At 39.4% G+C, this 24,747-nt stretch overlaps 1 protein-coding gene and 1 long non-coding RNA gene across 3 annotated transcripts in view; one reads left to right on the plus strand and one right to left on the minus strand.

Annotated features, from left to right (window-relative positions):
* Positions 1 to 16,330: 16,330 nt before the first annotated feature.
* On the minus strand, positions 16,331 to 20,955 carry LOC128119723 (uncharacterized). Its single transcript, XR_008221643.1, has 3 exons — positions 20,852 to 20,955; positions 20,124 to 20,251; positions 16,331 to 19,581 (listed from the first exon to the last, which is right to left on the minus strand). It is a non-coding gene; the product is annotated as an uncharacterized LOC128119723 (long non-coding RNA).
* A 97-nt stretch (positions 20,956 to 21,052) lies between these two features.
* The window catches only part of Dcn (decorin), a 39,699-nt gene continuing 36,004 nt past the window's right edge, over positions 21,053 to 24,747 (plus strand). The window contains exon 1 of one of the 2 annotated variants that reach the window (XM_052753189.1): positions 21,053 to 21,308. The gene's annotated coding sequence lies outside the window, so the exon portion shown is untranslated. Of the gene's footprint in view, positions 21,309 to 24,014; positions 24,143 to 24,747 lie in introns of those variants that run through there. The other variant, XM_052753190.1, reaches the window with a different exon arrangement.

Raw genomic sequence — 24,747 nt, forward strand, 5'->3', positions numbered from 1 at the left:
AAGAATAAAATATTTAGCAATATTCACGAATAGGACATCTATATCAATGTGCCCAATCCCAGTACTCAGAGACTTGTCAGAGGAGGTATGGAAGGATTATAAGAGTTGGGGGGTTAAGAAAGATCAGAGTTTAACAGTTTTTTTTTTCTGGATGCTACAGGACACCAGTGTTCATATACTTATACAGCTCTGGTTACCTACACAAGATCAAGACAATAAACATTCTAGCATGAAGGAAGAAATGGTTCATTATCTCCCACTTAAATTGAGGAGCAACAGACATTTGATGACTTCTGGGTATTAAAGAGTCAGCTGTGCTCTAGTGGAAGTCCCACATTGGGAGTATGACTGTGGTAGCAAACATTAGACACTATGTGTTATTTAAAAAATGAGGGCATCAAGTTGGGACAAGTAGGGAGGCAGGGTTGCTATGGAAGGTGTTAGAGGGAAGAACAGTGAATGAGATGATAAACAGACATTGTATAAAAGTTCCAAAGAATTAAAAAGCACTAAAATACATATGTCCACAAAAAAAAGAATAATTGAGCTGAAGGTCACAATCATGTTCGGCTGCAACTCATGATCTGTATGTAGGTTCTGAAGATTTTTGAGTAGCAGTGCCATAATGCATTACTTACATGGATCATGTTGGTAGCTTGTAGATGATGGGTTGGAGGGAATCAGTGTTGGAGGAAGATTATAATAACAAGTATTTATTTGAGGCAGTGAAGAAGACCTCAATGAAAGGAGCAGAAATGGGTGAAGAGATGTTGATAAACATCACTTGAAAAATATTGAAGCCATTGAGAGAAGAGCAGAGGAGTCAATTAAGAACTATATATATAATTACACACATGCACACACACATACACACACACATGTACATATATAGTTAAAAGACTGAACATGTGTTTAGCCATTTGCTGTGGAGAACTGAAAGAAAACATGAATATTGGTTAAATAATGACAGACTCCAGTTGGAACACGTTCAGTTTAATGTACCTATCAGTTATCAAAGAAGGAGTATTCAATGACATAGTAATAAAATATAAAAGAGGGACATATGTAGAGAATGTATTTGCTACTCTGCCCACTCTGCACACGACTCTAACTCAGCATTTGCTCTTTTTTTTCCAAGAAGTCTTTTTATAAAAAAATGTTTGCTGACTTGCCCTGGGGAATTGTACTACAGTATAAATGCATATTCTCCAACTAACTCTATGAAATTAACCCTTTCTTTTTTTATGAACTAAAAATAAAATACTCTTTGTTGTTTGGAGACAGGGTTTTTCTGTGTAGCCTTGTGCCTTTCCTGGAACTCTCTTTGTAGACCAGTCTGCCTCAAATTCACAGAGATCCCCCTGCCTCTGCCTCCTGAATGCTGGGATTAAAGGTGTGCACCACCACCACCCAGCAATGTGTAGCCCTGACTGGCCTCAAACTTGTGATCTCCTGCCTCCACCTCTTTCAGCAAATCCTACTGGTGTGCGCCACCACAACCAGCTAAAATATTCTTAAGAATTACAAAAAAAAAAAAAAAAAGAATTGTGTATGTAACCTGGTGAGACAGAAAACACTAGCCACCAAGTCTTATGATCTCAACTTGATTCTCTGACCCCACATGGGGTCAACTAGCTCAAAGTGTCCTCAGTACAATTCCCATCCAAATGACATATTTTACAGACATGACAACAAATATATTAACATCCATAAAGGGCCACAAAAGACACTAGACACTTAAAAGATAACACCAAATTTGTTTGATGAAGTTTCAAGGAATCATACATTTTTACTTAAAATTATATACATGCATACACTCTGTGTGTGTGTGTGTGTGTGTGTGTGTGTGTGAGAGAGAGAGAAGAGAGAGAGAGAGAGAGAGAGAGAGAGAGAGAGAGAGAGAGAGAGAGAGAGTATATCTTGAAAGAAGTTATGCCACTCAGGCTGTCAATGCTCCTCACAAGAGCTGTATGTAGACTACCTAACAAAAATCCCCAGTACCAGACAAGAGAAACCTCCATTTGCATGATTAATCAGGGTAGATCAAGTGACTCTCAAAGCCATATAGGCTCTTGCTGCTGACATTGCTTGACTCTTAAAGGTTAAAGTTCATTTCCTGTCACTGAAGGCACTACATACTGTGGGCACAGGACGCAGATGATTCAAGGCCAATCTAGCCTGAAAGCCTTCCTGTGGTCTAGCTTTCATAAAACCAGGAGGTACTATGAGAGTTGCTAAGGAAGGAAAAAATTAATAGTCCTATACAGCTGTGGCAGCTATTGTGGTGGTTTGAATAAGAATGGCCCCCACAGGCTCATAAATTTGAATGCTTCATCACCCAGGGAGTGATACTATTTTAAACGATTCAAAGGATTGAGAGGTTTGACCTTGTTGGATAAAGTCTGTCACTGGAAGCAGGCTTTGAGGTTTCAAAAGACTGTGTCAAACCCAGAGTCTCTCTCTGTGTGTCTATGTATCTGGATATAGCTTTTAGTTACTTCTTCAGTGCCTGCCTGCACGCCACCATGATGATAATGGACCAAACCTCTGAAATTGTAAGCAAGTCCAAAATTCAATGCTTTCTCTTATAATAATTGCCCTGGTCAGAGTGTCTCTTAACAGCAACAAAGCAGTGTCTAAACAGTGTCTAGGACAAATGTTGGTACCAGGAAGTAGGATATTGATGTGACAGGTCTGACCATGCTGCTTGCTGGAGGAATATGGAAGATTTTTTTGAACTAAACATGTAGGAATATGGAAAACAATTGTTGGACTAGAAAATTGGTTGGATGTTTTAAAGGGGCTTAACGCACCATCCTACATGGAAGCCCCGGGTGCTGAGGGTAATATGGAATTTGGGGTCCCTGCTCAAAAACTGTCAGAAGGGAAGAATACTAATAAGTGGACTAGAGACAATTATTGTGATATTTTGGCAAAGAATGTGGGTGTTTTTGCCCATGTCTTAAAAAAAAAAATCTGCCTAAGGCTAAATTGAAGAGTTTTGTACTAATGGCATTGGCAGAGGAGATTTGACAATAGCCTAGTATTGACTGTGTTGCGTGGTTATTTGTGACCACTTATGCAGATCTATAATGAAAAAGAAACCAGCAGGAAAAAGAAATATAAAACATACATCTCCAGTGTTCAAGGAGATTAAATGTTTAAAGAAAAGCCTGATGCTAAATGGAATAAGGGGAGTTGTGACCTCAGGGTAAAAATCTCACCCAGCTAAGCTTCCAACTTGTGAAAAAGAATTAAAGAAACTCTTAAGCAGTGAAGGAAACCACCACCAACAGAAAGATGATGCAAATATAATATTATGAGTGGATCAAGTTCCAGCCCCATCTAAGCTCAGAACTTGGCAGCTTCAGCCATGTGGTTCTGGCTTTGGAGACAAGGATCCATGAAGGAGATTGTAGAATCTCCCTCCCTGGCTAAGGAAAGTCACTGAGACCAGGTTGGTGTCAAGGGTGTCCCTTCATGGAGGTCTAGAAAAGACAATGTGTGAAGCTGTGAAGGTGAAACCTGGATTATGTTGGAGAACCCAAAATGTTGGAGAAGCCAGAGTCTAAGGATACATGCCAAGCATAGCTGATAACGGTGTGGAAACAGCCTGAGAGAGAGAGAGAGAGAGAGAGAGAGAGAGAGAGAGAGAGAGAGAAGTGTGCTGCCGTCAGCAAAACTGAAAGGAGTTGGAGATCTGAAGAGCCATTTGACATGGAGTGTGGACATGCAAATTTTGGAGTTTCCCCTGCTTATTTTAGATCTTGCTTTGGTCCAGTATTTCCTCACTGTGTTGCCTTTTCTCCCTTTTAGAATGGTATTACGTATATTTTGTCATTGTATATTTGAAGTGTGTGATTTGCTTTTTTATTTTGACTTTAGAGATGATTACAGTTAAGAGAATGCCTTGAGTCCCAGAAGAGACTTTGAACTGTGGACTTTGAAACAATGTTGAGACTCAGATAGTCTATGGGGACTTTTGAAGTAGAACTGAATGCAGTTTTGCTACAGCTACAAGCTTATGAGGGCCAGGGAGTGGAATATGGTGGTTTGATTAAGAATGGCCCCCATAAGCTCAAAGATTTGAATGCTAGCTTACCAGGGAATGACACTATTTTAAAAGATTAGAAGGATTAAGATGTGTGGCCTTGTTGTGGAAAATGTGTCACTTGAGGGTGGGCTTTGAGGTTTCAAAAGACCATATCAAGCCCAGAGTCTCTCTCTCTCTGCCTGTGGATCTGGAAGTAGCTCTCAGCTGCTGTTTCAGCTCCTTCCTGAAGACTACTCATGCTTCCTGACTTGATGATAATGGACTAAATCTCTGAAACGGTAAGCAAAGCCCTAGTTAAACGTTGTCTCTTATAATAGTTGCCTTGGTCCTGGGGGCTCCTCTTCACAGCAATAAAACAGTGGTTAGGACAGCTATGAACCCCAGCATGGCAATGTATCCCTAAAGGTGCAATTGTAGCATGCATATCTCAGTGGTAACCAATAGCTTTCTAAGTGGATTTAAGGCCCACTCAACAGGAGAGAAATAACGCCTAGTTTTATAAACATAGCTACCTATTGGACAAATGAGTTCATGGATCTTAAAAGAGAACCCAGTGCTGCCACTTTCCTAGACCATCATAGTTCTTAATTATGTCCTAAAACTTATTCTATACTCAGGATAAGCACAGCTATCACCCACCCCACCCCCATCAAATGAGCTTCTGTTTACAATAAATGAAGAGCATGACAAAATTCATAACTGGACTCAGTGCAGAGATCAATAGATTGTGGGGAGCTCAGCTCCCAAAGATACTTTTTCAACACAACTTCCACACCTAAGGCTCAAGGAGTGTCATAGAAATTGGACCAGAAAAGGATTCTGTGTAAGAGTCAGAAGACCCGTAAAGTTAGCTGTGAGAGTGTCTCTCCTATAAACACCTACATAAACAAGGCCTGAATAATGACAACATCAACAGACATGCCGACACAGACATGGTGGGAATCCCATGGAGCCCCACCTCTAGATGAAGACCTACAGGCAAGTAATGATTGCTTAATAAGGAAGAATTGGTTTCTCCCAGAAATGAGTCCTTTTACTGGATGTCTAATGCAAAGCAGTCAGCATGGGAACCATATACATAGAAACACTGAAAAACACACTTATTGGGCTGTATTTATGTATTTGTGCTCAAGCAGTCACTCTCTCTCTCACACACATATTCAACAACAACAACAACAATAACAATAATGAGACCCACAATTTGAGAAGGAGACAGGGAAAGGAGAGATGCGGAAGTGGTTGGAGAAAGAAAAAGGAATGGGGAAATATATATCAATGTTTTAATTATAATATATTAAATAATATAACAAGAATTGATAAAAAATTAAAAGCCAAAGGAAGAATAGGTGGGTGGAAAGCAGCAAAACTTGAGACAACTCTCTTGTTTGTTTCAAGAGACACTTCAAAGATACTCAATTTCAGTATCATTTTAATCAGAGACACACATATAAACTTGAAAATGAAGAGAAGGCATAGAAATATACTGAGTATATGCCTCCCTGATTGTTGTCAAGGACCCCATGGAAACACTGGAGAAAAGATATCTTTCAACAAATGGTGTTTGGAAAAGTGATTATTATAGCAGGAATCTTAGATGGTCTTATTAATAAAATCAAACCTGAGGCCAGTTATTGGTGTGAACACTGGAAGATCAGAGAGACAGAAGAAGCCACAGCTAACCTCACCTGGCCAACTTCTCAGCTGATCTTCTTTCCTCAGACTGGAAGCTTCTGTGTCCTCATCCCAATGGCTCTCAGCTGAACTGTGCTGCTAGAAGCCTGAAAGCTTAACCAGCCAAATGCTACTAGTTTCTGGTCCTCACGCCTTATATACCTTTCTGCTTTCTACCATCACTCCCTGGGATTAAAGACTTGCTTTCTGGGATTAAAGGCATGAGTCAACATGCTTGGCTGTATCCTTGAACAGAGGGATTTCTGCCTCTGGAATGCTAGGATTAAAGGCATGTGCTACCACTGCCCATCCTAAGTATCTAGTGGCTTTTCTGTTCTCTGACCCCAGATAGGTTTATTAGGGTACACAATATTTTGGGGAACACAATACCACCACAGATTATTTCTAAAGAAAACTCAGTGAGCTGGAGGAGGGAGTATCAGAAAGTTCCTAATATGAAGGCCGGCAGAGGAAAAAAATGGCAAGAACAAATTAGTAAACAAAAACAAGCGAACAAACAAAACAAAAGCAACAAAAACTTGTTGAACAATCTCACACCTGCGATAGCAGATAAACAAAGAGTCTAAAGGAATAGTGAATGGGAACTCTCCAAGATCAATGAAAGTCTCTCACAGATTCAGGAAGCTCGGGGAACACAACACATTGTGGTTGCCAAAACAAACCTAGACTTTAGCCTCCCCTCTTCCCTCTATGAGGGAGCCATAAAAAAAGAGTCTTAAAAAAATCCAGAAGAACAGTTTTCTGTATCTGGAGTAGAGGCCTTGTCACAAATTACTCAGAGAGACAAGTATTAAAAACATAGAGCAAGAGAATAACGCCCTAGCTATAAATTCTATGCCCAGAAAAATTATCTTATAGAGTTAATAAACATAAGGTGTTTCTCAGTCAAACATTGCCAAAGTACCTGTATGCAAAAATGGGAAGAAATTTCCATTGGGCAGAAAGAAAAGGTTGTAGAATATAAATATAGGTCTAGTGAGGAGAAAGGATACAGGCAGGGTGTAATGAGATATATATATAAGTCAATCCTTTCTTTGAATCATACAGGTTATTGTGTGAATGTGCACACATTGGAATGTGACGTGCATGGCAACACAGTCCTGAAGAAATGGCGGAGGAACTGGAAATGCTGCTGTGATGTGCTGCGATAGAAATGAGATAAAATTGTGCTGTTTAAATAAAAATTCTACAGTTCAATTACACATGGAAAGATATATGGAAATAGTTGAATATAAAATTATCTTTACTCTTAGTGGATAATGATGAAACCACGTGACATGATCATTTAAAACCAAAGGAAACAGAATGAGCTAAAGGAGGAAAGAGGCATTAAATGATTCAAATAGTCAAAAGCACCAATATATTAGATGTTAAATTTAACTATATCAGCAGTAATTCTTAATTATGGGTGTAAAAAAACAGACCATTTAAAATTGTGAGAAGTGATACAAGCAAAGTCCAGAAACTAACTTCAAAAATAGAATTATAAAATTTCAAAGCTAGAGAGATGTTTCCATTTGTAAAGTGATTGTCCTGCACTAATGCAGCCCTTAGTTCCATCCCAGAACCCATCTACAAAATCTAGGCATTGTAACACATCCATGATCCCAGCACTAGGCACATGACATTAAATGGATTCATGGTGCTCCCTGACCAGCCAGCATAGCCTATTTTATGATTTCCAGGTCAGTGAGAGATTTTTGTCTCCAGAAAAGATGGGCAGTGCCTCGGAAAAACAACAAAGACTGTCCTCTGCTTCACGTGCAAGCAAACACGTGTGTACAACTGTACCTTACCACATATGCATGTATAGTTCACACACATGAATACATATATACGTATACATACATGCACAAAAGCAAGAGAAATTTGTGTTGGTTTTACATAAAAGGATGAAAAAAGATATAGTATACTTACACCAATCTAAAGAAGCCTTGTGCATATATATATATATATACATACATATATATACATATATGTATTTTATTTTTTATAAATATATTTACAATATACATTTATAATATATAGTAAATTATATATACATATATCTTAAGACCTGGGTTTATCCTTAGAACCATGGAGGAAGGAGAAAATGTGCTCCTGAAGGTTGTCTTCTGACCTCCACAAATTCAGTATGGCACACATGCCCCACCTACACACACACACACACACACACACACACACACACACACACACACACACATATGCGGGCACACATGCACGCACATCATAAAAAGCATACTTCATAGTAAAAAAGTTATGAGGAAAATGAGATGTTATGTATTGGTAAAAGAGTCAGTTTTAAAATTTCTTACGTGTGGATAGCCCTGAATAAAATGTTATCAGTAAACATGAAGCAAAAGCTAACAAAACCGAAAAGAGTAAAAGTTAGCCCACCACATAGCTGATCACTCTCACACCTCCTTTTCAGTCACTGGCAGATCATCAGGCGGAATGTTAAAGTGTATTTAGTCTCCATATTACCATCAATCAATTTGACCTAACTGGCACTCATGGAAAGCTATGTCCAACATCAACACATATTTCTCAGGCTCACATGGAACATTCAGCAAGATTGACCACATTCAGGCCCACAAAATAAGCCTTAACAAATCCAAAAGAACAGAAAACATTAAAAAATGTATTCAGTCTCAACAAAATTAAAATAGAAATAAAACAGAAAGATATCTAATTTGAAATATCTGATATTAGACAGTATACTTTTAAACAACATTTAGATCAAAGAAGACACCTAAGGAAAAAAGTTTAAATATCTAAAATAAATGAAAATGGAAATTCATCTTGTCGAAATCTGGAGAATGTAGTTAATCTGGGGCTGTGGGAAATGTGCTGCATGAATACATATATGAAAAGAAATATCTAAAATCCAGTGGCCTCAGCTTCAGATTAGGAAACAAAGTATTTTTAAATTGTATCTACTTGCAGATTCTTTCAATTACTCTATGTGTGCTTATAAGTATAATAAATAATGACAAAAAAGTACATTTTTAGAGGTATACTGCGAAATGGCTACAGGAGTATTTTGTGGACTTTTTCTTAGTGGTTCATTGATATGGACAGAAAATATCAGTGTTGCTGTGGTTAAAGGGGAGATTTGGAAGAGAATCATGTATCTTTCAGTTGGTATCATGGTGTCAGCTCCATCGACTAGATAATAAGGTATCACACTCCATAACAAAGAGCTGTCCGTTTTCCATTTGTGTCAGAAGGCTTACCTCAGAGTCACTGTCCTCTGCCCCCACCCCCAAGTGCTGGAATTCCATACGTGCACTACCATGTCTAGAAATTACCAGGTCATTTGACTCAGAGCTTATATACTCGTGGTGAGTTTCCAGGTTTTTTATGTTTGCTTAATTTTACCTTGATCATTTAGCAAACCACTGTAGAATGACTGTATCACTTTTATTCCAGATACCAGAGACAAACTGTTGAAAGACTTGGTGCATACTTGTCCCCAGGTGGGTTTTGAGGAGACAAAGAATGACACTGCTGTTTTTTTATAAACAGAAAGTCCTGTGAAAAGTTGATTCCACGTTAGTCCCATGACAGTACAGGAAGCTCTTCTGGTGGATGTTACTATCTAATTCTGTCTTCAGGACCAAGAGAGCTCTCCAGATGCCAGAGTGGTTCACCTCTGAGGTTTCACAGCCTGATCCCTTGGATAAAGAGAGCTCCCTTGTGCAAGACTGTAACCCTTTCCTTGGGGCAACTTACACTCCAAGATGTGACTTACGGAACACTGAAGATCATTTTTCCTATGTTCAGGTTGCCCCTAAATATCTCTGAGCTTCAAAGCTTCCTAGGTTCAGCTGTGTGTCCATGAGGTCACTGTAGTGTAGCACATCCTTATAACCATTTTTTCTTTGCTTGATAACAAACACTACTTCCAAGTTGTCTACAGTTAACGTCCTGTGAGATAGTATTGTCCTGGAGTCTGTTTTATGTGGAACCCTGCATCTCTGATTCGGGCATCCACTTAACAGTCTAAAGTACCAAAAGGAACATGAGACTGGGGATTCTAAGAGTGGGCCATGGCACAAAGTGAGGAACTCTTTCAAGGAAGCATTAGTGTGAGACACACTCAACAGTGTCTGAAATAGCTTCAGTTAACAGGGTCAGTCTGTATAATCGTTTGGATACAGAGTATATGTCAGAGGACACAAGGTTCCTTAAGCCTTCAAGTTGGCACCACTGTGCATCCTCTGGGACCCTGAGAACACAGTTTGGATGGCCTCCCAAATGCAGAGAATGATGTCTAATGTGAGCTTATCAAATTTAATTGTTTTTCAGATGGAAATCCTCCATGTGTCTACATGCCTGAGATTTGTTAAGTGGCATCAAAACATCTTGGAAGTTGGTCTTAGAAACAGAGGGTTGTGTGTAATTATAATAATTATGTAGTTCTTTTATGTCGGGTAGAAAATATAGCTGCCACAAAGTGGCATTTTAAAGACTTTTTATTTAGAAGTATTAAGTAAGTAAGAGGAGATACATGTTATGAAGCTAGTAATTGATGGACTGAATTTTTAAAGATTGATATTTTAATGATGTGAATTTGTGCCTGCGTGGAGTTATGTACTTGTGAGAATGTCTAGAAGACATCTTTTCCCTTTGAGTTGGGGTTACAGGTGGTCGTGCACTGCCAGATGTGTGTGCTGGGAACTAAACTCGGATTCTCATAATTGTTGAACCGCATTTCCATTATCACCTAATTTGAGGCAAAATGGTAGTGGTGATAGAGAAGATGCAGGTTGAAAATGGGGAGGTGGTAAGGAAGAACAGACAGGAGAGGTTTTTGCAACATAGCAGACTAGGTCATTTTGGGGTCTTTCCAAGCAGTCCTGGATGCTGAAGTCTCAGCTCTGGAATGCGACAGGAAAACCAGAGCAAAGATGTCCAAAATTAACACTCTGAAGCAGCATTCAGCTTGGACCAAACTTGAACTTGATGGCATGCCAATGAAGCAGGCAGCTGCCTGTGAATACAGTTATTTAGAATCTTGAAGGATGAAACACAGAAAAGTCAAATGCGTGTGCCTTGGATTTACAAAACCTTGGGTCACACAGGGTAAGACATAAGAAACACTCAACTTACTCAGTTCACTGTATGCAATGACTGATAAGCAGGAACAAAAGAGACAATAGGCCACCTTTACAGAGAATGCATTCTAAGATGACCAGCGATAACCAAGCTTGGGGTAAACTAAATTATGATTTGTAAAATGAGACTAAATGCTGGGGGATATCATTCTGTATGCTGTGAATATGTGTTGCCATGATTGGTTAATAAAGAAGCTACTCTGGCCTATGGTGAGTGAGGTTATAGCCAGATAGGAAATCCAAGGGACAGGAAGAAGAAAGGCAGAGGCTGAGTAGATGCCTGCCGGCCACCCAAGGAGCATCATGCCACCAGACCTGCAATGCCACAGCCAAGTGGCAAACATAGATTAATAGAAATGGGTTAATTTAAGATGAAAGAGCTAGCTAGCAAGAATTCTTCGCCATGGGCCATACAGTTTGTAATTAACATTATGTCTCTGAATGATTATTTTATGAGTGGCTACAGGACAGCAGATGAGAGAGATTTGTTCTGATCTCAGGCCAGGCAGGACACAGGAAATCTTTTGACCACAACTAAAGGAGCCATGAAGATGGGTCAGTGGTTAAGAGAACTTTCTGGCATGACAGGGTGTTTGGCCATCCGATCACCAGAGTAGGTCAGTTCGGGCTGTCTCTCGACCATTGCCAGCAGTCTATTGTGGAGGTATCTTTGTGGATTTCTGGGGACCTCTCTAGCACTTTGCTTCTTCCTATTTCCATGTGGTCTTCATTTACCATGGTCTCTTTTTCCTTGTTCTCCCTCTCTGTTCTTGATCCAGCTGGGATCTCCTGCTCCCTAAACTCTCTTTCCCTCAACCCTTGCCCTTCATTACCCCCCCTCACGTCCAGTTTGTTCATGTAGATCTCATCCATTTCAATGATTGATGGAAGTGGATTCAGAGATCCACGGCCAGGCCCCAGGTGGAGCTCCAAGAGCCCAAACAGCGAGAAAGAGGAGGGATTGTATGAGTGAGAATTGTTGAGTCCATGATTGGAAAAAGCACAGGGATCAAATAGCCAAACGAATGGAAACACATGAACTATGAACCAATAGCTGAGGAGCCCCCAACTGGATCAGGCCCTCTGGATAAGTGAGACTATTAATTAGCTTGAACTGTTTGGGAGGCCCCAGGCAGTGGGACTGGGACCTGTCCTTAGTGCATGAGCTGGCTGTTTGGAACCTGGGGCCTATGCAGGGACACTTTGCTCAGCCTGAGTGAAGGAAGGAGGGGACTGGACCTGCCTGGACTGAATCTACCAGGCTGAGCTGAATCCCCAGGGGAGTCCTTGTTCTGGAGGAGATAGGAATGGGGGGTCAACTGGGAAAAGGGTGGCAGGGTGGGTGGCGGGAGGAGGGAGGACAGGGGAAACCGTGGCTGATAGGTAAAATTAAATTATAAAATAAAAAAAAAATTTTAAAAAAGAGAGAACTTTCTGTTCTTGGAGTGGAAAGGATTTCAGTTTCCAGCACCATTGTGGGGTTGATGAGAACTTCCTCTTATTCCATTTGCAGAGGTTCCAAAGCCCTCTTCTGGCCTCTACAGGAACCTGCAAGCACATGGTGTGCATAACACAACAGGCATACACACATACATGTACATAAAATAACAAGGTAAATGTTTAAAATGAGAGGAAAAGTAATTTATTTTCTCCCAAAAGCAACTTGTATCTTACACTGACTTTTATTCTAGGAAAGTTTATATAATATTTAAAGTATTTGTTATTTAGAATAAAATATTTATGTATTTTGTTTACAATGTCAATGCATTGAAAAAAATTAAAGCCTTAGCAGATGTAATCATCTTAGAAAGACCTACGTCTGTAATGTTTTTATAAAATGCTCATTGTGTAAAAATGTTTCTAATGAGGTCAAGATTAAATCTTTTTATTTTATTATGTTTAGCTGTTCTGTATAGTCATAAAATGCATTTTTTCCCACTTAACAGATCTGTTGAAACAAGACAGTTACATTCCTGAAGCTACAGCTGTATCCCTGAATCTCTGCGATCTGTACTGAGAGAACCTAGACTATTAACCTGCAAATAAAGAATCAGCACTGTCCTCTATACACATCATCTGGTTCATGACAGACATTTTATAAACACACATTTGATGACAATAATGCTTCATTGAGGTGTTTTTTTTTCCTAGAGAAAATCTATGCACTGGGTATCACATTTGTTCTGGCATTTATTTTCATAAAGACCAATAAGTACTTCCAAATTCTACCTTTGGTATGAGAACAGCAAGCTCTGAGGCCTCTGGTCCTTTGGGGTTGTTTGGCTGACTCCAGGATTAGGATCTGAACCCTTCTCCTGGAAGGAATAGAACACCAGCTTCTTTCCTTTAGGTAGTTCCTTCCCATTCCACCCTCATCCTGTTTAATTTTGAAAAGAAAATCTAGCTTCTCCCTTACAAAATAGAAAGCCTGTCTTATCCCCAAATTGAAAGCTTGTTATGATTCTCTTCTTTGGCCTTAAATGGGTGGACTCATAGATGGAGAAGTTGAACGGAGGGCTCCAAGTATTTTTGGGAAAAAGGAAATGTATCCATACAGTTCTGCATGATAAAGCTCTGAAAATGGACCACAGTGATGGGTGTATGACACTGGAAATGTACTTTATTCTGCTAGCATAACCACTTCAAGTATAAAATGGGAATATTTATGCTGTGCATATTTTGTCGCAATAAAGGGAAAACAAACAAAATAAAAAGAAAAGTTTTCTTTCAGAGCCACTAGATCTGTCATAACGTCATTAAATGCCCATGGCCATAATCCTGGTTCCATCACATTTTAATCTCTAGCTGGCAACCGTAAAGATGTACGACTACAGAGAGTGGAATTAAAAACAAAATGAATCTCCACATTTCCCACGCTCTCTCAGAAGCTTTCACTATGTGGCACATAACAACCTTATCTTCCAGAGGGTAGACAAATCACCTACTTGGAGAATGTTTTGATAGCAGAAACTTCTATGGTTTTTGGCCTGTGGGAAGAATTAAGCACTCTCTTTCTAGTTGGGTTTTGTATTATCTTAGACCATTAGTGATGCTGGAGAAGTGATTGAAACTGGCCTCCAGGAGGAAAGATGTTTCATGAGAAGCCAATCTTTTGATGAAGGAAGTGCCAGAGAGATTTAGAACTGAAGCGCCACGCCAAATGTGATCACGCTCCAAGTTTCTTTTGTTGTCCCCAGAGGCTCCTAATTATAAAGGAAGCCTGCGTGTTGGTGATTTAGTGACTTTAAAAATATGATTAAGTTCATGCAGTTTTCTAAAAGGAGGGCACATAAATTATTTCCAAGAGGTATTATTTGCTCAGGTGATTTTAAAAGATTAATTCAAGATACAGAATTGTCTCCAAACTAAAAATTCTCACCAAATTCAAATCAGGAGTTGTTTCATGTTGCTGTGTTAATATCCATCTGCATTAAAATTTCATCTCGTAAATTATTAAAGCAATACCTTCCATAGAGAAAACGACAGGACAGGTCGATTCTACAGGATAGTTCTTAACAGGCTGCTAAATGAAGTCATTATTTTGCAGGACTGAGTTTAGAATAAAACTTTTCATTCATTTGCCTTCTTAAACTCTACAAGGCTGCTTTGGTGGCAGAGCATTTACTTTTCCTAGGCTACAGTGCAAACTTAAAGGAGACTATTTACAGACCCAATAGGTGCCCAGAATTAAACACACACTGCAGACATGACCTGCAGCCATATGCTCCAAAGTCAACAGGATGTTAGCTTTCAGGGGCAGGAATGAAAGAAAGGCCAGAAGGAGACAGAAATTTCTTAAATCCTAGGTCCACTCCAAAATCAGTTACTTGACATGAACTTGAGACTCCTCAACTCCGATAGACTTGTGTAGTCTATCCTTTTTACAGCCTTGACTCATTTTTATCCATACATGAGAGTGCTCATCTCATTCATGGAGAAGCTGTGTACAGTTACGTAGTGGATCAAACATCAGCAACCTGGCCCCAGAGTCTATGTCTTCACCCCCTACCTGTCGCTAACTCTCTATGGCATAATGAGAAGAAGAAATATTTGTTCAAGGGCAATCCAAACACAGTACTTTTGTTGATTTCCATAATTAAGTATTATCACTAAAAAGAATTCAGTGACCAGTGTGAACACTGAACCAAGGGCCTTGCTCATGCTAGGCAGCTACTCTGCCCCTGAGTAGTGTCCCCAGGCCAGGTTTTAAAGACTGTTCTATTGCATCTTTTCTAGGATTAGCCTCAAGTTTAGTCTTTACATGGGACATTTGTCTTTGTTGAACACTACCAAAGGAGGAGGTCTTTGGAGGCACACCTTGTTTCCAGAGTAAAAATCAGTTCATCTTTGAACAGGTATGACGAGGACCCAGGATATTATCTTCCAGGTCATACCTGGCTTTCACCTCTTTCCCTTAAAGTTTATAGTCATTTCTAATACTTGTAGGCCCAACAGCAGTTTCATCTGTGACATGTCAGCGTTTACAACACTTTGTAAGAGATACCTTCATTCAGAATGAAGTCTTTCCCATTGATGAATTCAGTAGAAGGATGACGATACTATGTAAATCCTTTCTTCATGCTGTGTATTTCAAGCTGAATTATCACTTCACTGTAACATCAGCATCACTCTTGAGACTACACACTGTTTTGTTGTTCTAAGAATGGAACCCATATAGGATGGTTAATGTCTTAAGATTTTCACAAGTGTCAAGAGCTTTAGCAAGCTCACTCATTCTTTTTTGTGTTATCATTGTTCTCCACTCTGTGTTCTCATTCAAGGTAATGCATGCTAAGTAGTCACTCTTCTGCAGCTACCAATATGGCACAAGCAGTGGAACTGACACACACACAGGAATATATGGATTACTTACACATTAGTTCTTCACTTTTAAAACTGATCAACATGAGCTTTGATTGGGATAATTATTTTATAGAACACACCACAAGGCCTATCATAACTGGCAACCCAAACATTTATCTTTACTATACCATATCAGCTTCTGGAGCAGCAGCCCCATGTCTGGCAAGTTTATCGTGTTGCCAAGATATTATTGTCAAGACTAAAGCAAGAGCCTGCAATTATTGTCCAAATTCGACTGTTGTTTTCCTACCCTGGACACACTGGGTGGATATGACCTGATGAGATAATGTTTTTCTCGTGTTATTATGTCCTTTCAGTGTCGTTGATAAAAATCTAGCTTCTAGACAGTAGCTGGAACATGTTCATCACTAACTGACTATTTGCTGAAGAAATGAATGAATACTTGGACACGTGCCTCATGAGAGACTTTCAAAGTCCTTCTGTCCTTTGGCTCTCCCCTGTCTTACTTCTGTAACACTGTGAAGCATTGAACACTCATGGCAACTCTTGAACAGTCAAGGGAGGATGAAAGAGCCCCAGCTTGTTAAAGAAAACATCTATTAAACTTCCATTCCATTACACGTTATCTTCTGCCTTTTTTTTTTTTTTTGCATTCAAGGTTTTATTGGTGCTGCTCTGCCTGCCTCAATTAAGCCATCGCCTTCCTTTCATGCCAAATGCATTTTTTTTAATTTCTCATGATTCCGCTCATATTTTACCTTGTTCTTCACAAACAGTTATCTAACCACTCAAGTGTAAAATGACCTCCACCTTATTCCTCCTCTGGCTTACTAAGACATTTTTTTGTTAACTATATCATATTTTATTTTGGCCAGGAATTGTGCTTTATATGTAGGTTTTCTGCCATGATGTTGCTAAGACGCACTTATATAAATAACCCGTTGCCTCTTATTTCTTTATGATATATAAATCCTTTGATGCCATGGCCTTTGAGTTGTTCTTTGTATTTTTTGTGCCTTTCCCATACCTAAAACTGATTATTTCTTTTATAGTCGTTCCTTAATTGATATTTGCTTATTGATTTATGGACAGGTTACTAGACATCTCTTTCCTTAGAGCCTTGCCTAGGTACCTCCAGCTATTCAATAAACATTGATTGATTGGCCCAGGACATACTGACTTATTAGTAGTACAGAAAGAAAACTAAATATTTTGACAGAAATTGAGAATTAAAAAAAAAAAAGGTGTTCTTAAACACTGAAGAGTCATACAGTTAAGTGATAGAATATGGCCTTTCAGAGAAAGGCTGTATCTTTGTGTCTTCCTTATGCACTGTTTACATCAGCCCAGGCTACTCTGCGTCATGGCTCAGAGTACAGAATCTTAACCTGGAGCCTATGAAGGTTTATAAAGTCCATAAATGCATCTTAGCATCTTCAAAAGCAAGTAAAACTAAGATATAAAGAAAGCTGTGTCTAGAGGCTGTAATGGTGCATACCTTTAATCACTGTATTCAGGAGGCAGAGGCAGGCAGATCTCTGTTAGTTTGAGGCCAGCCTGGTCTACAGAATGACTTGCAGGGCAGCCAGGGGTACACAGAAAAACCCAGTCTCAAAAAAAAAAGAAGAAAAAAAAACCTCCAAAACCCCAAAACAAACAAAATAGAAAGCTGTGTCATTAATAATACAAAGTGAAATATTAGAACCAGGCTTATATAACTCAAATGCTAAGGAAGAAATTTGTTCAATTGTAACATGATGTCAGTGCTTTGAAAATTGTTAGAGCTGGGAGTGGCTGGGCTACAGAGGGGATGCAGTTCTTATTTTTGAACTTGAATGTCCAAAGCAAGGCTTAGGAAACAATGTCCACAAGGGCCACAGTAACAGAGCAAAGAACAAGTTTGTGTGTGTGTGTGTGTGTGTGTGTGTGTGTGTGTTTGTGTGTGTGTGTGTGTGTGTGTGTGTGTGTGTGTGTGTGTGTGTGTTATTGGGGAAGGTCAGATAGAGTTCTTAATGTCTTACCCATTAGCCTTCTTTAAAGCTCAGCATTAGCTCACACAGGAAGCAGCACAATGGCTGCCTGCATTTTAAATGTTGAATGCCTGTGGGACGGAAAAGTTTTGCTAACTCATATGAGCTACAAGTGTAATGAACACAGTGGCGATCGGTTGGGGACACTGAGGCAGAAGAGAGCCGAAGGGAAAATTCTCTACACACAAACTTTTCCTGAAACTTTTCTCAAGCTTCACTAGGTCTAATCCTACCTATTTTCCTTTGCTGGGGAAGAAATTTGTCTATGTCGCTAAGGTGTAGAGTGATGCAAAGTCTGCACGTCTTGATTTCATGTTAGATAATCAGTCTAGAAGTAAGACAGTCTCATCAGTTTCTGAAGATAGTTACCCACTTCCAAGACCTCTTAGAAAGCAAGTGTGTCAGGAGGGCCTTCTGGGCTTCAGTGCTCTTCAGATGTGTAATATTCAGGGTGTAACTTAACCCACTTGTGTGTGCTTTTGGTGAGAAAGAGTGACTAACTTTAAAATGGACCTTGAGAGCATGTAGATCGCAGTTGTGCTAGCTGGAGGGCTGTCAGTGTGAGCATATCGCAGTGTGAGCGGACTTAGCAACAGCTCTGTATTCACTGGGAGCTGGAATATTTCACATATCTATGTGGCAGCCAGGATTTCAGGGAATCCAATGCTCAAACGCTGCAGACCAGGGGGCGCTTAAGCAATCTCTACAAAGTGCTGTTTCCAGCCTCGGCATCAATCTTTATTAACATAAAGAACGCAGACATGGACTCTCCTGATGATGTATTTACCTTCCTTTTATGACTTTGCAGTGATCTATCTATGTTCTTGCCTCTAAAAAAGGAAATGATAATATATTTGATATAACACTTACATAATTTGTAGAAAATTGAAGATGGAGTTTGATAAAAATGTGTGGAAATTTAAAGTTGTCACTAAATTTAAAAAGTCATGAAAGTATTTATTTCTACATATATATGAACAAGGTTTATGCAGTATTGTAACTTTTTAAAACTTTTAAAAAATTAGATGATGATGATAACGATAAAAGTGGTGTATGTGTGTGTGTGTTATGTGTTTGAGGAATTGGCTTTTTCACCTTTACCTGGATTTCAGATATTAATTAACATTGACAGCCTAGAGGAGCAAATATCGCTATCTTCTAAGTTGTTTCTCTAGCCCCAGTATTGAACTTCAGCACAGTTTTGAACATGGGAAGGTATGCTATCTTAGCAACTCAATATAACTCTCTCTGGGTTAATACTTATTCCCCTTATGATGTAGTACAGCTTTGTAACCCAGATTCAGAACGAGAACCTCTGGGAGTTGCTTTTTGCTTTGTTTCTTACCAGCTGCGCAGGCTTGGCTGGGTCACTGGTCTCCAGTTTTCATTTTTGAGAAATAGAAAGAGTAAATACTATTCCTCCTGCCTGATTCAAGGGAAAACTATGTAACACGCCAGAGAATAAAGGGAGGCAATGTTGACGGAGAACTTACACTGAAAAGGCCAGGCCTTAAGTCAAGTTTTTCTGTCTATTGTCTTCTTCCATGTTACATCTAAAGATACAAATTGAGGAGTGGTTTCTGTGCATTCATTCCAGGGGTGCAGCCACTGTAGAGCAGAGAGGTTGCGGGAGCTGTTTAATTCATAAACCTGTTCTCACAGGGAAGAACCCAGACGTGAACCTTAAACCAAGCGACTCCACTAGTAAAAAACGAAATGATGTGTAGATCTCTTTCTGTTGCTCCTGTCATCTGTATTCTACTTTTCTTTCCTGTTCCTTTGCCTTTCTTTCTTCTTCTGTCTTGCTTCTACAGTGGGTAACAAGTACTGTCGTAGTTTGCCGCGATTCACGTGATTCACTCTAGTAATGTTCCATATGGCGGAAGAACAAATCAGAGATTAAAAAAGATAATGGTCACAGTGCAGCCCAGCCCGCAGTCAATATTTGACTGCCTTTGGTAATTCACAGGGTATTACTGAGATAATTCCCTAAATACTGTGACTATATTAGAGTGACTCTGTACGTTCTTTGGGAGCAAGACAGGTACATAAAGAGCTGTAATGTGAACAAGGAGTCATCACATGTAAGAAGAAAGATATGAATACAAGGAACATACAGAGGAGGAAATAAATTAATGCTAGAGGAAAGGTACTGGTGTTCAGAGCAATGTCAACTAAGGCTTGTGCTTGACTCTTTCCCAGGCACCAGAATAACCCAGTATGTTGTCACTCACTGTAAGAAGGGGCTGGGCAGAAGGAAGAGTTAAAGCACAAACAGTCAGACTTGGGGACAGAGTCAAAATAATGTAGCTCCCCCTCCCCCTCCTTCAGATTCCCTCTCAAGAATTTAATCCCTTCGAGCTTCATAGACCTCAAGAATATTTACTGCAAGAGCATACATACCCTTAGATGGCTAGAGGGAGGAGAGAGGAGGTGCAGAGGGGGATCTTCTCAACTTTTCACAGATGTTGATTTCAAGTTCCCACCTGGTAAGGGCCTGGGGGCCTGAGCTTAAAGATGCAGGTCAGAACCTGGAGAGGCAAATAGAACCACCCACAGGATCCAGCAGCAGCGGGATTATAAAACCTCTAAAACTTTTTCCAGTGACTAAATAAACATTTCTTCATCTATTTGCACTTTCTTTCTTTTCTTCCTGTTTACTGAAATTTGGAAACAGCCACAGAAAGCCCTGACTCCATAAAGGTCCCATCTTTAAAAATCATTTTTTTTTTAACCTACAAAGTAAATTATATTATAAGCAGCTTCTGGTTTCTATGTGTTTGATTTAGCAACAGCCAAGGGTGGACAATAAGAAAGATTTTTAAATCATGAGTAATGAAAATAATAAATGACATGCTTTCTAGATTAAATTCTGGCTTTCTTCCAGAACACCCTAGAAATACATTCAAAATGAGCAGAGAACCGCACAGCACTTGAACCTCAGAGCCCAGGCGGAATTCCATGTGAGGCTGCTCTGAAGACCACATTTAAAACAACTACAAGATTCATTTCACTCCATTTTGCAGACCCACACATCTCCAAAGCGTGCGCACACACACACACACACACACACACACACACACACACACACACACGAATGTTATTTCAGAAGGCTAATAAATACTACTCACAAACAAGGCTGGAAAGGGTGGAGAGTGGAATGGGGTTGGGGGTGGGGAGACAAACTCTTCAGTGACGATCTTTTCGGGGGAGAAAAAAACAAATAAGAGAAAATTCAAATCAAGTTACTCCACTAGACGACAAAAGCAGTTTGGAATGTTAGGCGGATGCAAAAGGAATAAAGCAAACGTGGAGGGGGGAAAAGGAGGCCGATAAAGTTTCTGGCTACAATACAAGAGACGTATCATTACCATATGATCTAATGTGGGTGTCAGCTGGCTGTGCTCATTGAGTGAAACCTTCGTTTCTCACTGGGCTATGGAGTAGAAGCTGGAGGTTCCCAACCTAGTGCCAGAGAGCAGCACCCTCCTCCTTTCCACACCTGCAAACTCTTTTGCTGGGGCTGAATATTTAGTGTAATTACATCTCAGCTCTGAGGGCTCCCGTGGCAAATACCCGGATTAAAAGGTATGGCTTTCAATAATTGTCCTGAACTCTGCTATAGGCTCATAAAACTTCCGTCAAGTGGAGGGCAGGAAAAAAAAAAACTACCTAGTGAGAGAAAGAAATGAGAAAGAAGTTGTGCTAAACTTTTAATAATCTTGATGCAACATTAGAAACAAGAGTTGCTTGAAAACAGAAGTACTCGGTAAAATAATTGTTTGAATGCATTGTTTTACTGCTTTCTCTTTTATTCTTGCAAAGATGCTTATTAAAAACCTGTAACAACACCACGACTGTCTATACTGATGTTTTTGCATTTGTACTGATGAAACGCTTCACTCTTTATGATCTGCTAACAGAAAAGCATTCTAAACTAGTCTGCTGCTTGTGCCTAGGTTAGCTATTTAAAGATTTATTCCCGTCCTGGATTCTTGCATACTTCACAATCCTTTAAAACCTCAGCAAGTGAACAGTCTAGCTATAGAGATATAATGTCTGTTTCTGCAACACCAGAAATGAATAGGAATTATTACCAGAGTGGTGGAAAGCAACACTGAAAATATTTATTATGTTTAAGATCTGAGGTAGTACAGCCGTATACTTTCCTGGATATAAATAAATGTTCCTGTCAATATATTCAATGCAAATGAAACTTTCTGAAGAGGTGCATTGACTGTGAGGTGAGGGTGGGGGTTGATTCTCATTTTAATGGTAAGCAGAGTAAAGAGACTAGTTAAGTACGCCCCAGTGATTTCAATGCCTATGGCTTTTTCTCCCCCTGTTGCTGTTTATTTTACCAGGAAAAAAAAAAGAAAAGAAAAACAAAACAAAACAAAATTTGAGTTTTATAGTAGCTCTTATTTATGAACAAATGTTACTTTTATTGCTTTTCTTTTAGTTATTTCTATGGTTACTGAAGTTTTGAATTCAACAAATACTGGGGGATTTAAATTTTGTTCTGTATTTACAGATTCTTTTGATACTTAAATGTTAAGTTTTAGCTTTGAAACAACCACCAAAAGTATAAACGTGTTTATACAAAAGTTAATCTGGATGACATGGCTAATTAAACAGGGGCCAGAAGTATTACTTTTGATGAGAGATTTCTAAACTACAGCAACCATTATTAGTGAGAGTGGCTTTGCAAATATTTGAGAGTAACAGTTTCCATGAGATGCAAAAAGTGTGTTGCCTCTGTTACAGTCTCCTTTGTTTGTATAAGAACAACCTCTTTCTGCTGTTCTATTTGCTATTTATCACAAAAGGAAAAAACAACAACAACAACAAAAAAAAACACTGAAGAAATCGTGAGGACCCTTGGCAAATATTAATTGCTCTAGCATGCTGGAACTTTGAGTATTCTAAAAAAATTATAAAAGAATATCATGGGAAATTTGAATAAAATTTACAGGCATGCTTTTCTTCTCTAGGATAATGGAGTTAACACACACACACATACAAGGAGAGAGAGAGAGAGAGAGAGAGAGAGAGAGAGAGAGAGAGAGAGAGAGAGAGAGAAGAGCAAATAGCTGAGGTGGCATGCAGTCTAACTGTATCCAGCTTTAATCTAAGGGAAGATTGTGCAGAGAATTTGCACTATTTTAACAAGGGTAAACAAACATAAATGATGAGTGGTCCTCTGAGCCAGTGCTCAACATTTCCTTTTTTGGGTTGTTAGAGAAGCCACCAGGCATTTCTGCTCTGGTGAATGGATTATCAAGAGACATCTGCACTAACTCTCCTTCCCCTTTATTAAAGCTGAGATTACTTTGATTCATTTTCTTTTCTCCTAAAATTATTACAAGGCATTAAATATGCAAGGCCAGCAAACTTGTGGTAAACCATAAACATTGCATTTTAATGTGAAACAGTTAGGAGGCTTCTCCTTTACAGCAATCCAAGAAAACTTCTTGCCAAAACAATAACCTCCCTTTAAGAGAGACCCAGGAATTCAGTGGGAATGGGCTGCTAGAGAACACTTGGTATTGAACTTAGGGCAGTTGAGTGAATCACAATCTTTATGAGCTTTTTAATTGAAAATCACGGTCCTGTATGCTATGTGCTGTTTTAGACACACTCCAGTACTAAATGAGAACTAAGAATGAAAGGGGAATTTTTTAAATGACAAACCATTTGTTTCTTTCCTAGTGGATCTGGCTAAAGCTTCTAGGATATGTATTCTGGATCTCTTCAAAGATGCTGTTTTCTTTTCTTATTTGGTAATGATGATGGCAAAGTGTGACTCAAACAACATTTTATTTGTAATTGCAGAGGTGCAGCTATACAAGAGTAAATGTATAATTCTAAGTTGAGATCATGAGTCTGAAAGTAACACCCGCAATCTGCTTGGGGATTGCTTATAGAGCTGCTCAGGGATATTAAGCCATACCATCTCAAAAATAGACTGCTTGATCTCCATCTAAGCAAATGTACTTTGTTATTTAGACTGGTCATTTGGAGTTATTTAATTTATATCCAAATAACTGGACACTTGGTGTAAATACACACTTGGTGTTTTAAAGCATCAGACCTATTCGGTTTCTTGGAACAAACAGAATACACTGTATTGTTAATAAACTGATGTTCAGCTGAGTCATTCGTGTTCAAAATATTGTGCAAGGCATGGGTACAGAACAAGGAATAATAAGACACGCCCTGAGGGAGAACATCCGCTAACGTGGGGACAGAATGAACACACAAAACACATTATAATATGTGATAAGTTCATTAAAAGAGGTCAGAGCAGTGTGCTTGGGATCACAGAAGAGGCAAAGAGCAGCACCCTGCTTGGAAGAGTCGGGACATACAGGAGGGAACCCCAGAATCTCACATAATCTCTAAAGTTCCTCGGAAGATAGGTAAGCAAATTGGCAAGGGGGTCTGAGTGTCAGGGTTGAAGTCTATTCTTGAGAGAGAGAGGGAAGATGCAGAGAAATGTAGCTTTCAGTATCAACAGATCAGAGAACACAATTGTCGTAGACAAGTCATGAGATGTCAACCAATGGTGACAGTAGAACTGAGTGAGGTTAAACTGAAGTTTTAGACAATGACTTGGGCAACACTGTGGAAGATGGGTCTGGAATAAAAGAAATGTTCAGGACAGAAATGAGTAGGAGTCTCTTAACAACAACTTAAGGAGACGGAGAGGGACCCTAGACCAAGGAAAACTCAAGAGGATCTGGAGATGAACATGGCTTGATGAGGTGTCTCTGGTAGGAGTTGGAGACGTCTCACTGTGTAGGCAGAGACTTATTTGATTGTGGTATGGCACTGTTGAATGAGCATGGAAAATGCCAAGATGATTTCTTAGTCAAAAGCAACTGGCCAGTGATGTGCCACCTCATCATAATTCAGGCCCCAAGACGAGACAAGCCGTTTTTAGTCCTGTTTGGATTGCTACTAGTAAGCAAATGGTTTACATGTGCTTGTAATCACCTTTACCACCTTTCAAAGACTTTTTGAA

The sequence above is a fragment of the Peromyscus californicus genome, unplaced genomic scaffold (assembly GCF_007827085.1).
Source record: "Peromyscus californicus insignis strain IS unplaced genomic scaffold, ASM782708v3 Scaffold_24__1_contigs__length_46423439, whole genome shotgun sequence".
In the NCBI taxonomy this organism is placed as follows: Eukaryota; Metazoa; Chordata; class Mammalia; order Rodentia; family Cricetidae; genus Peromyscus; species Peromyscus californicus.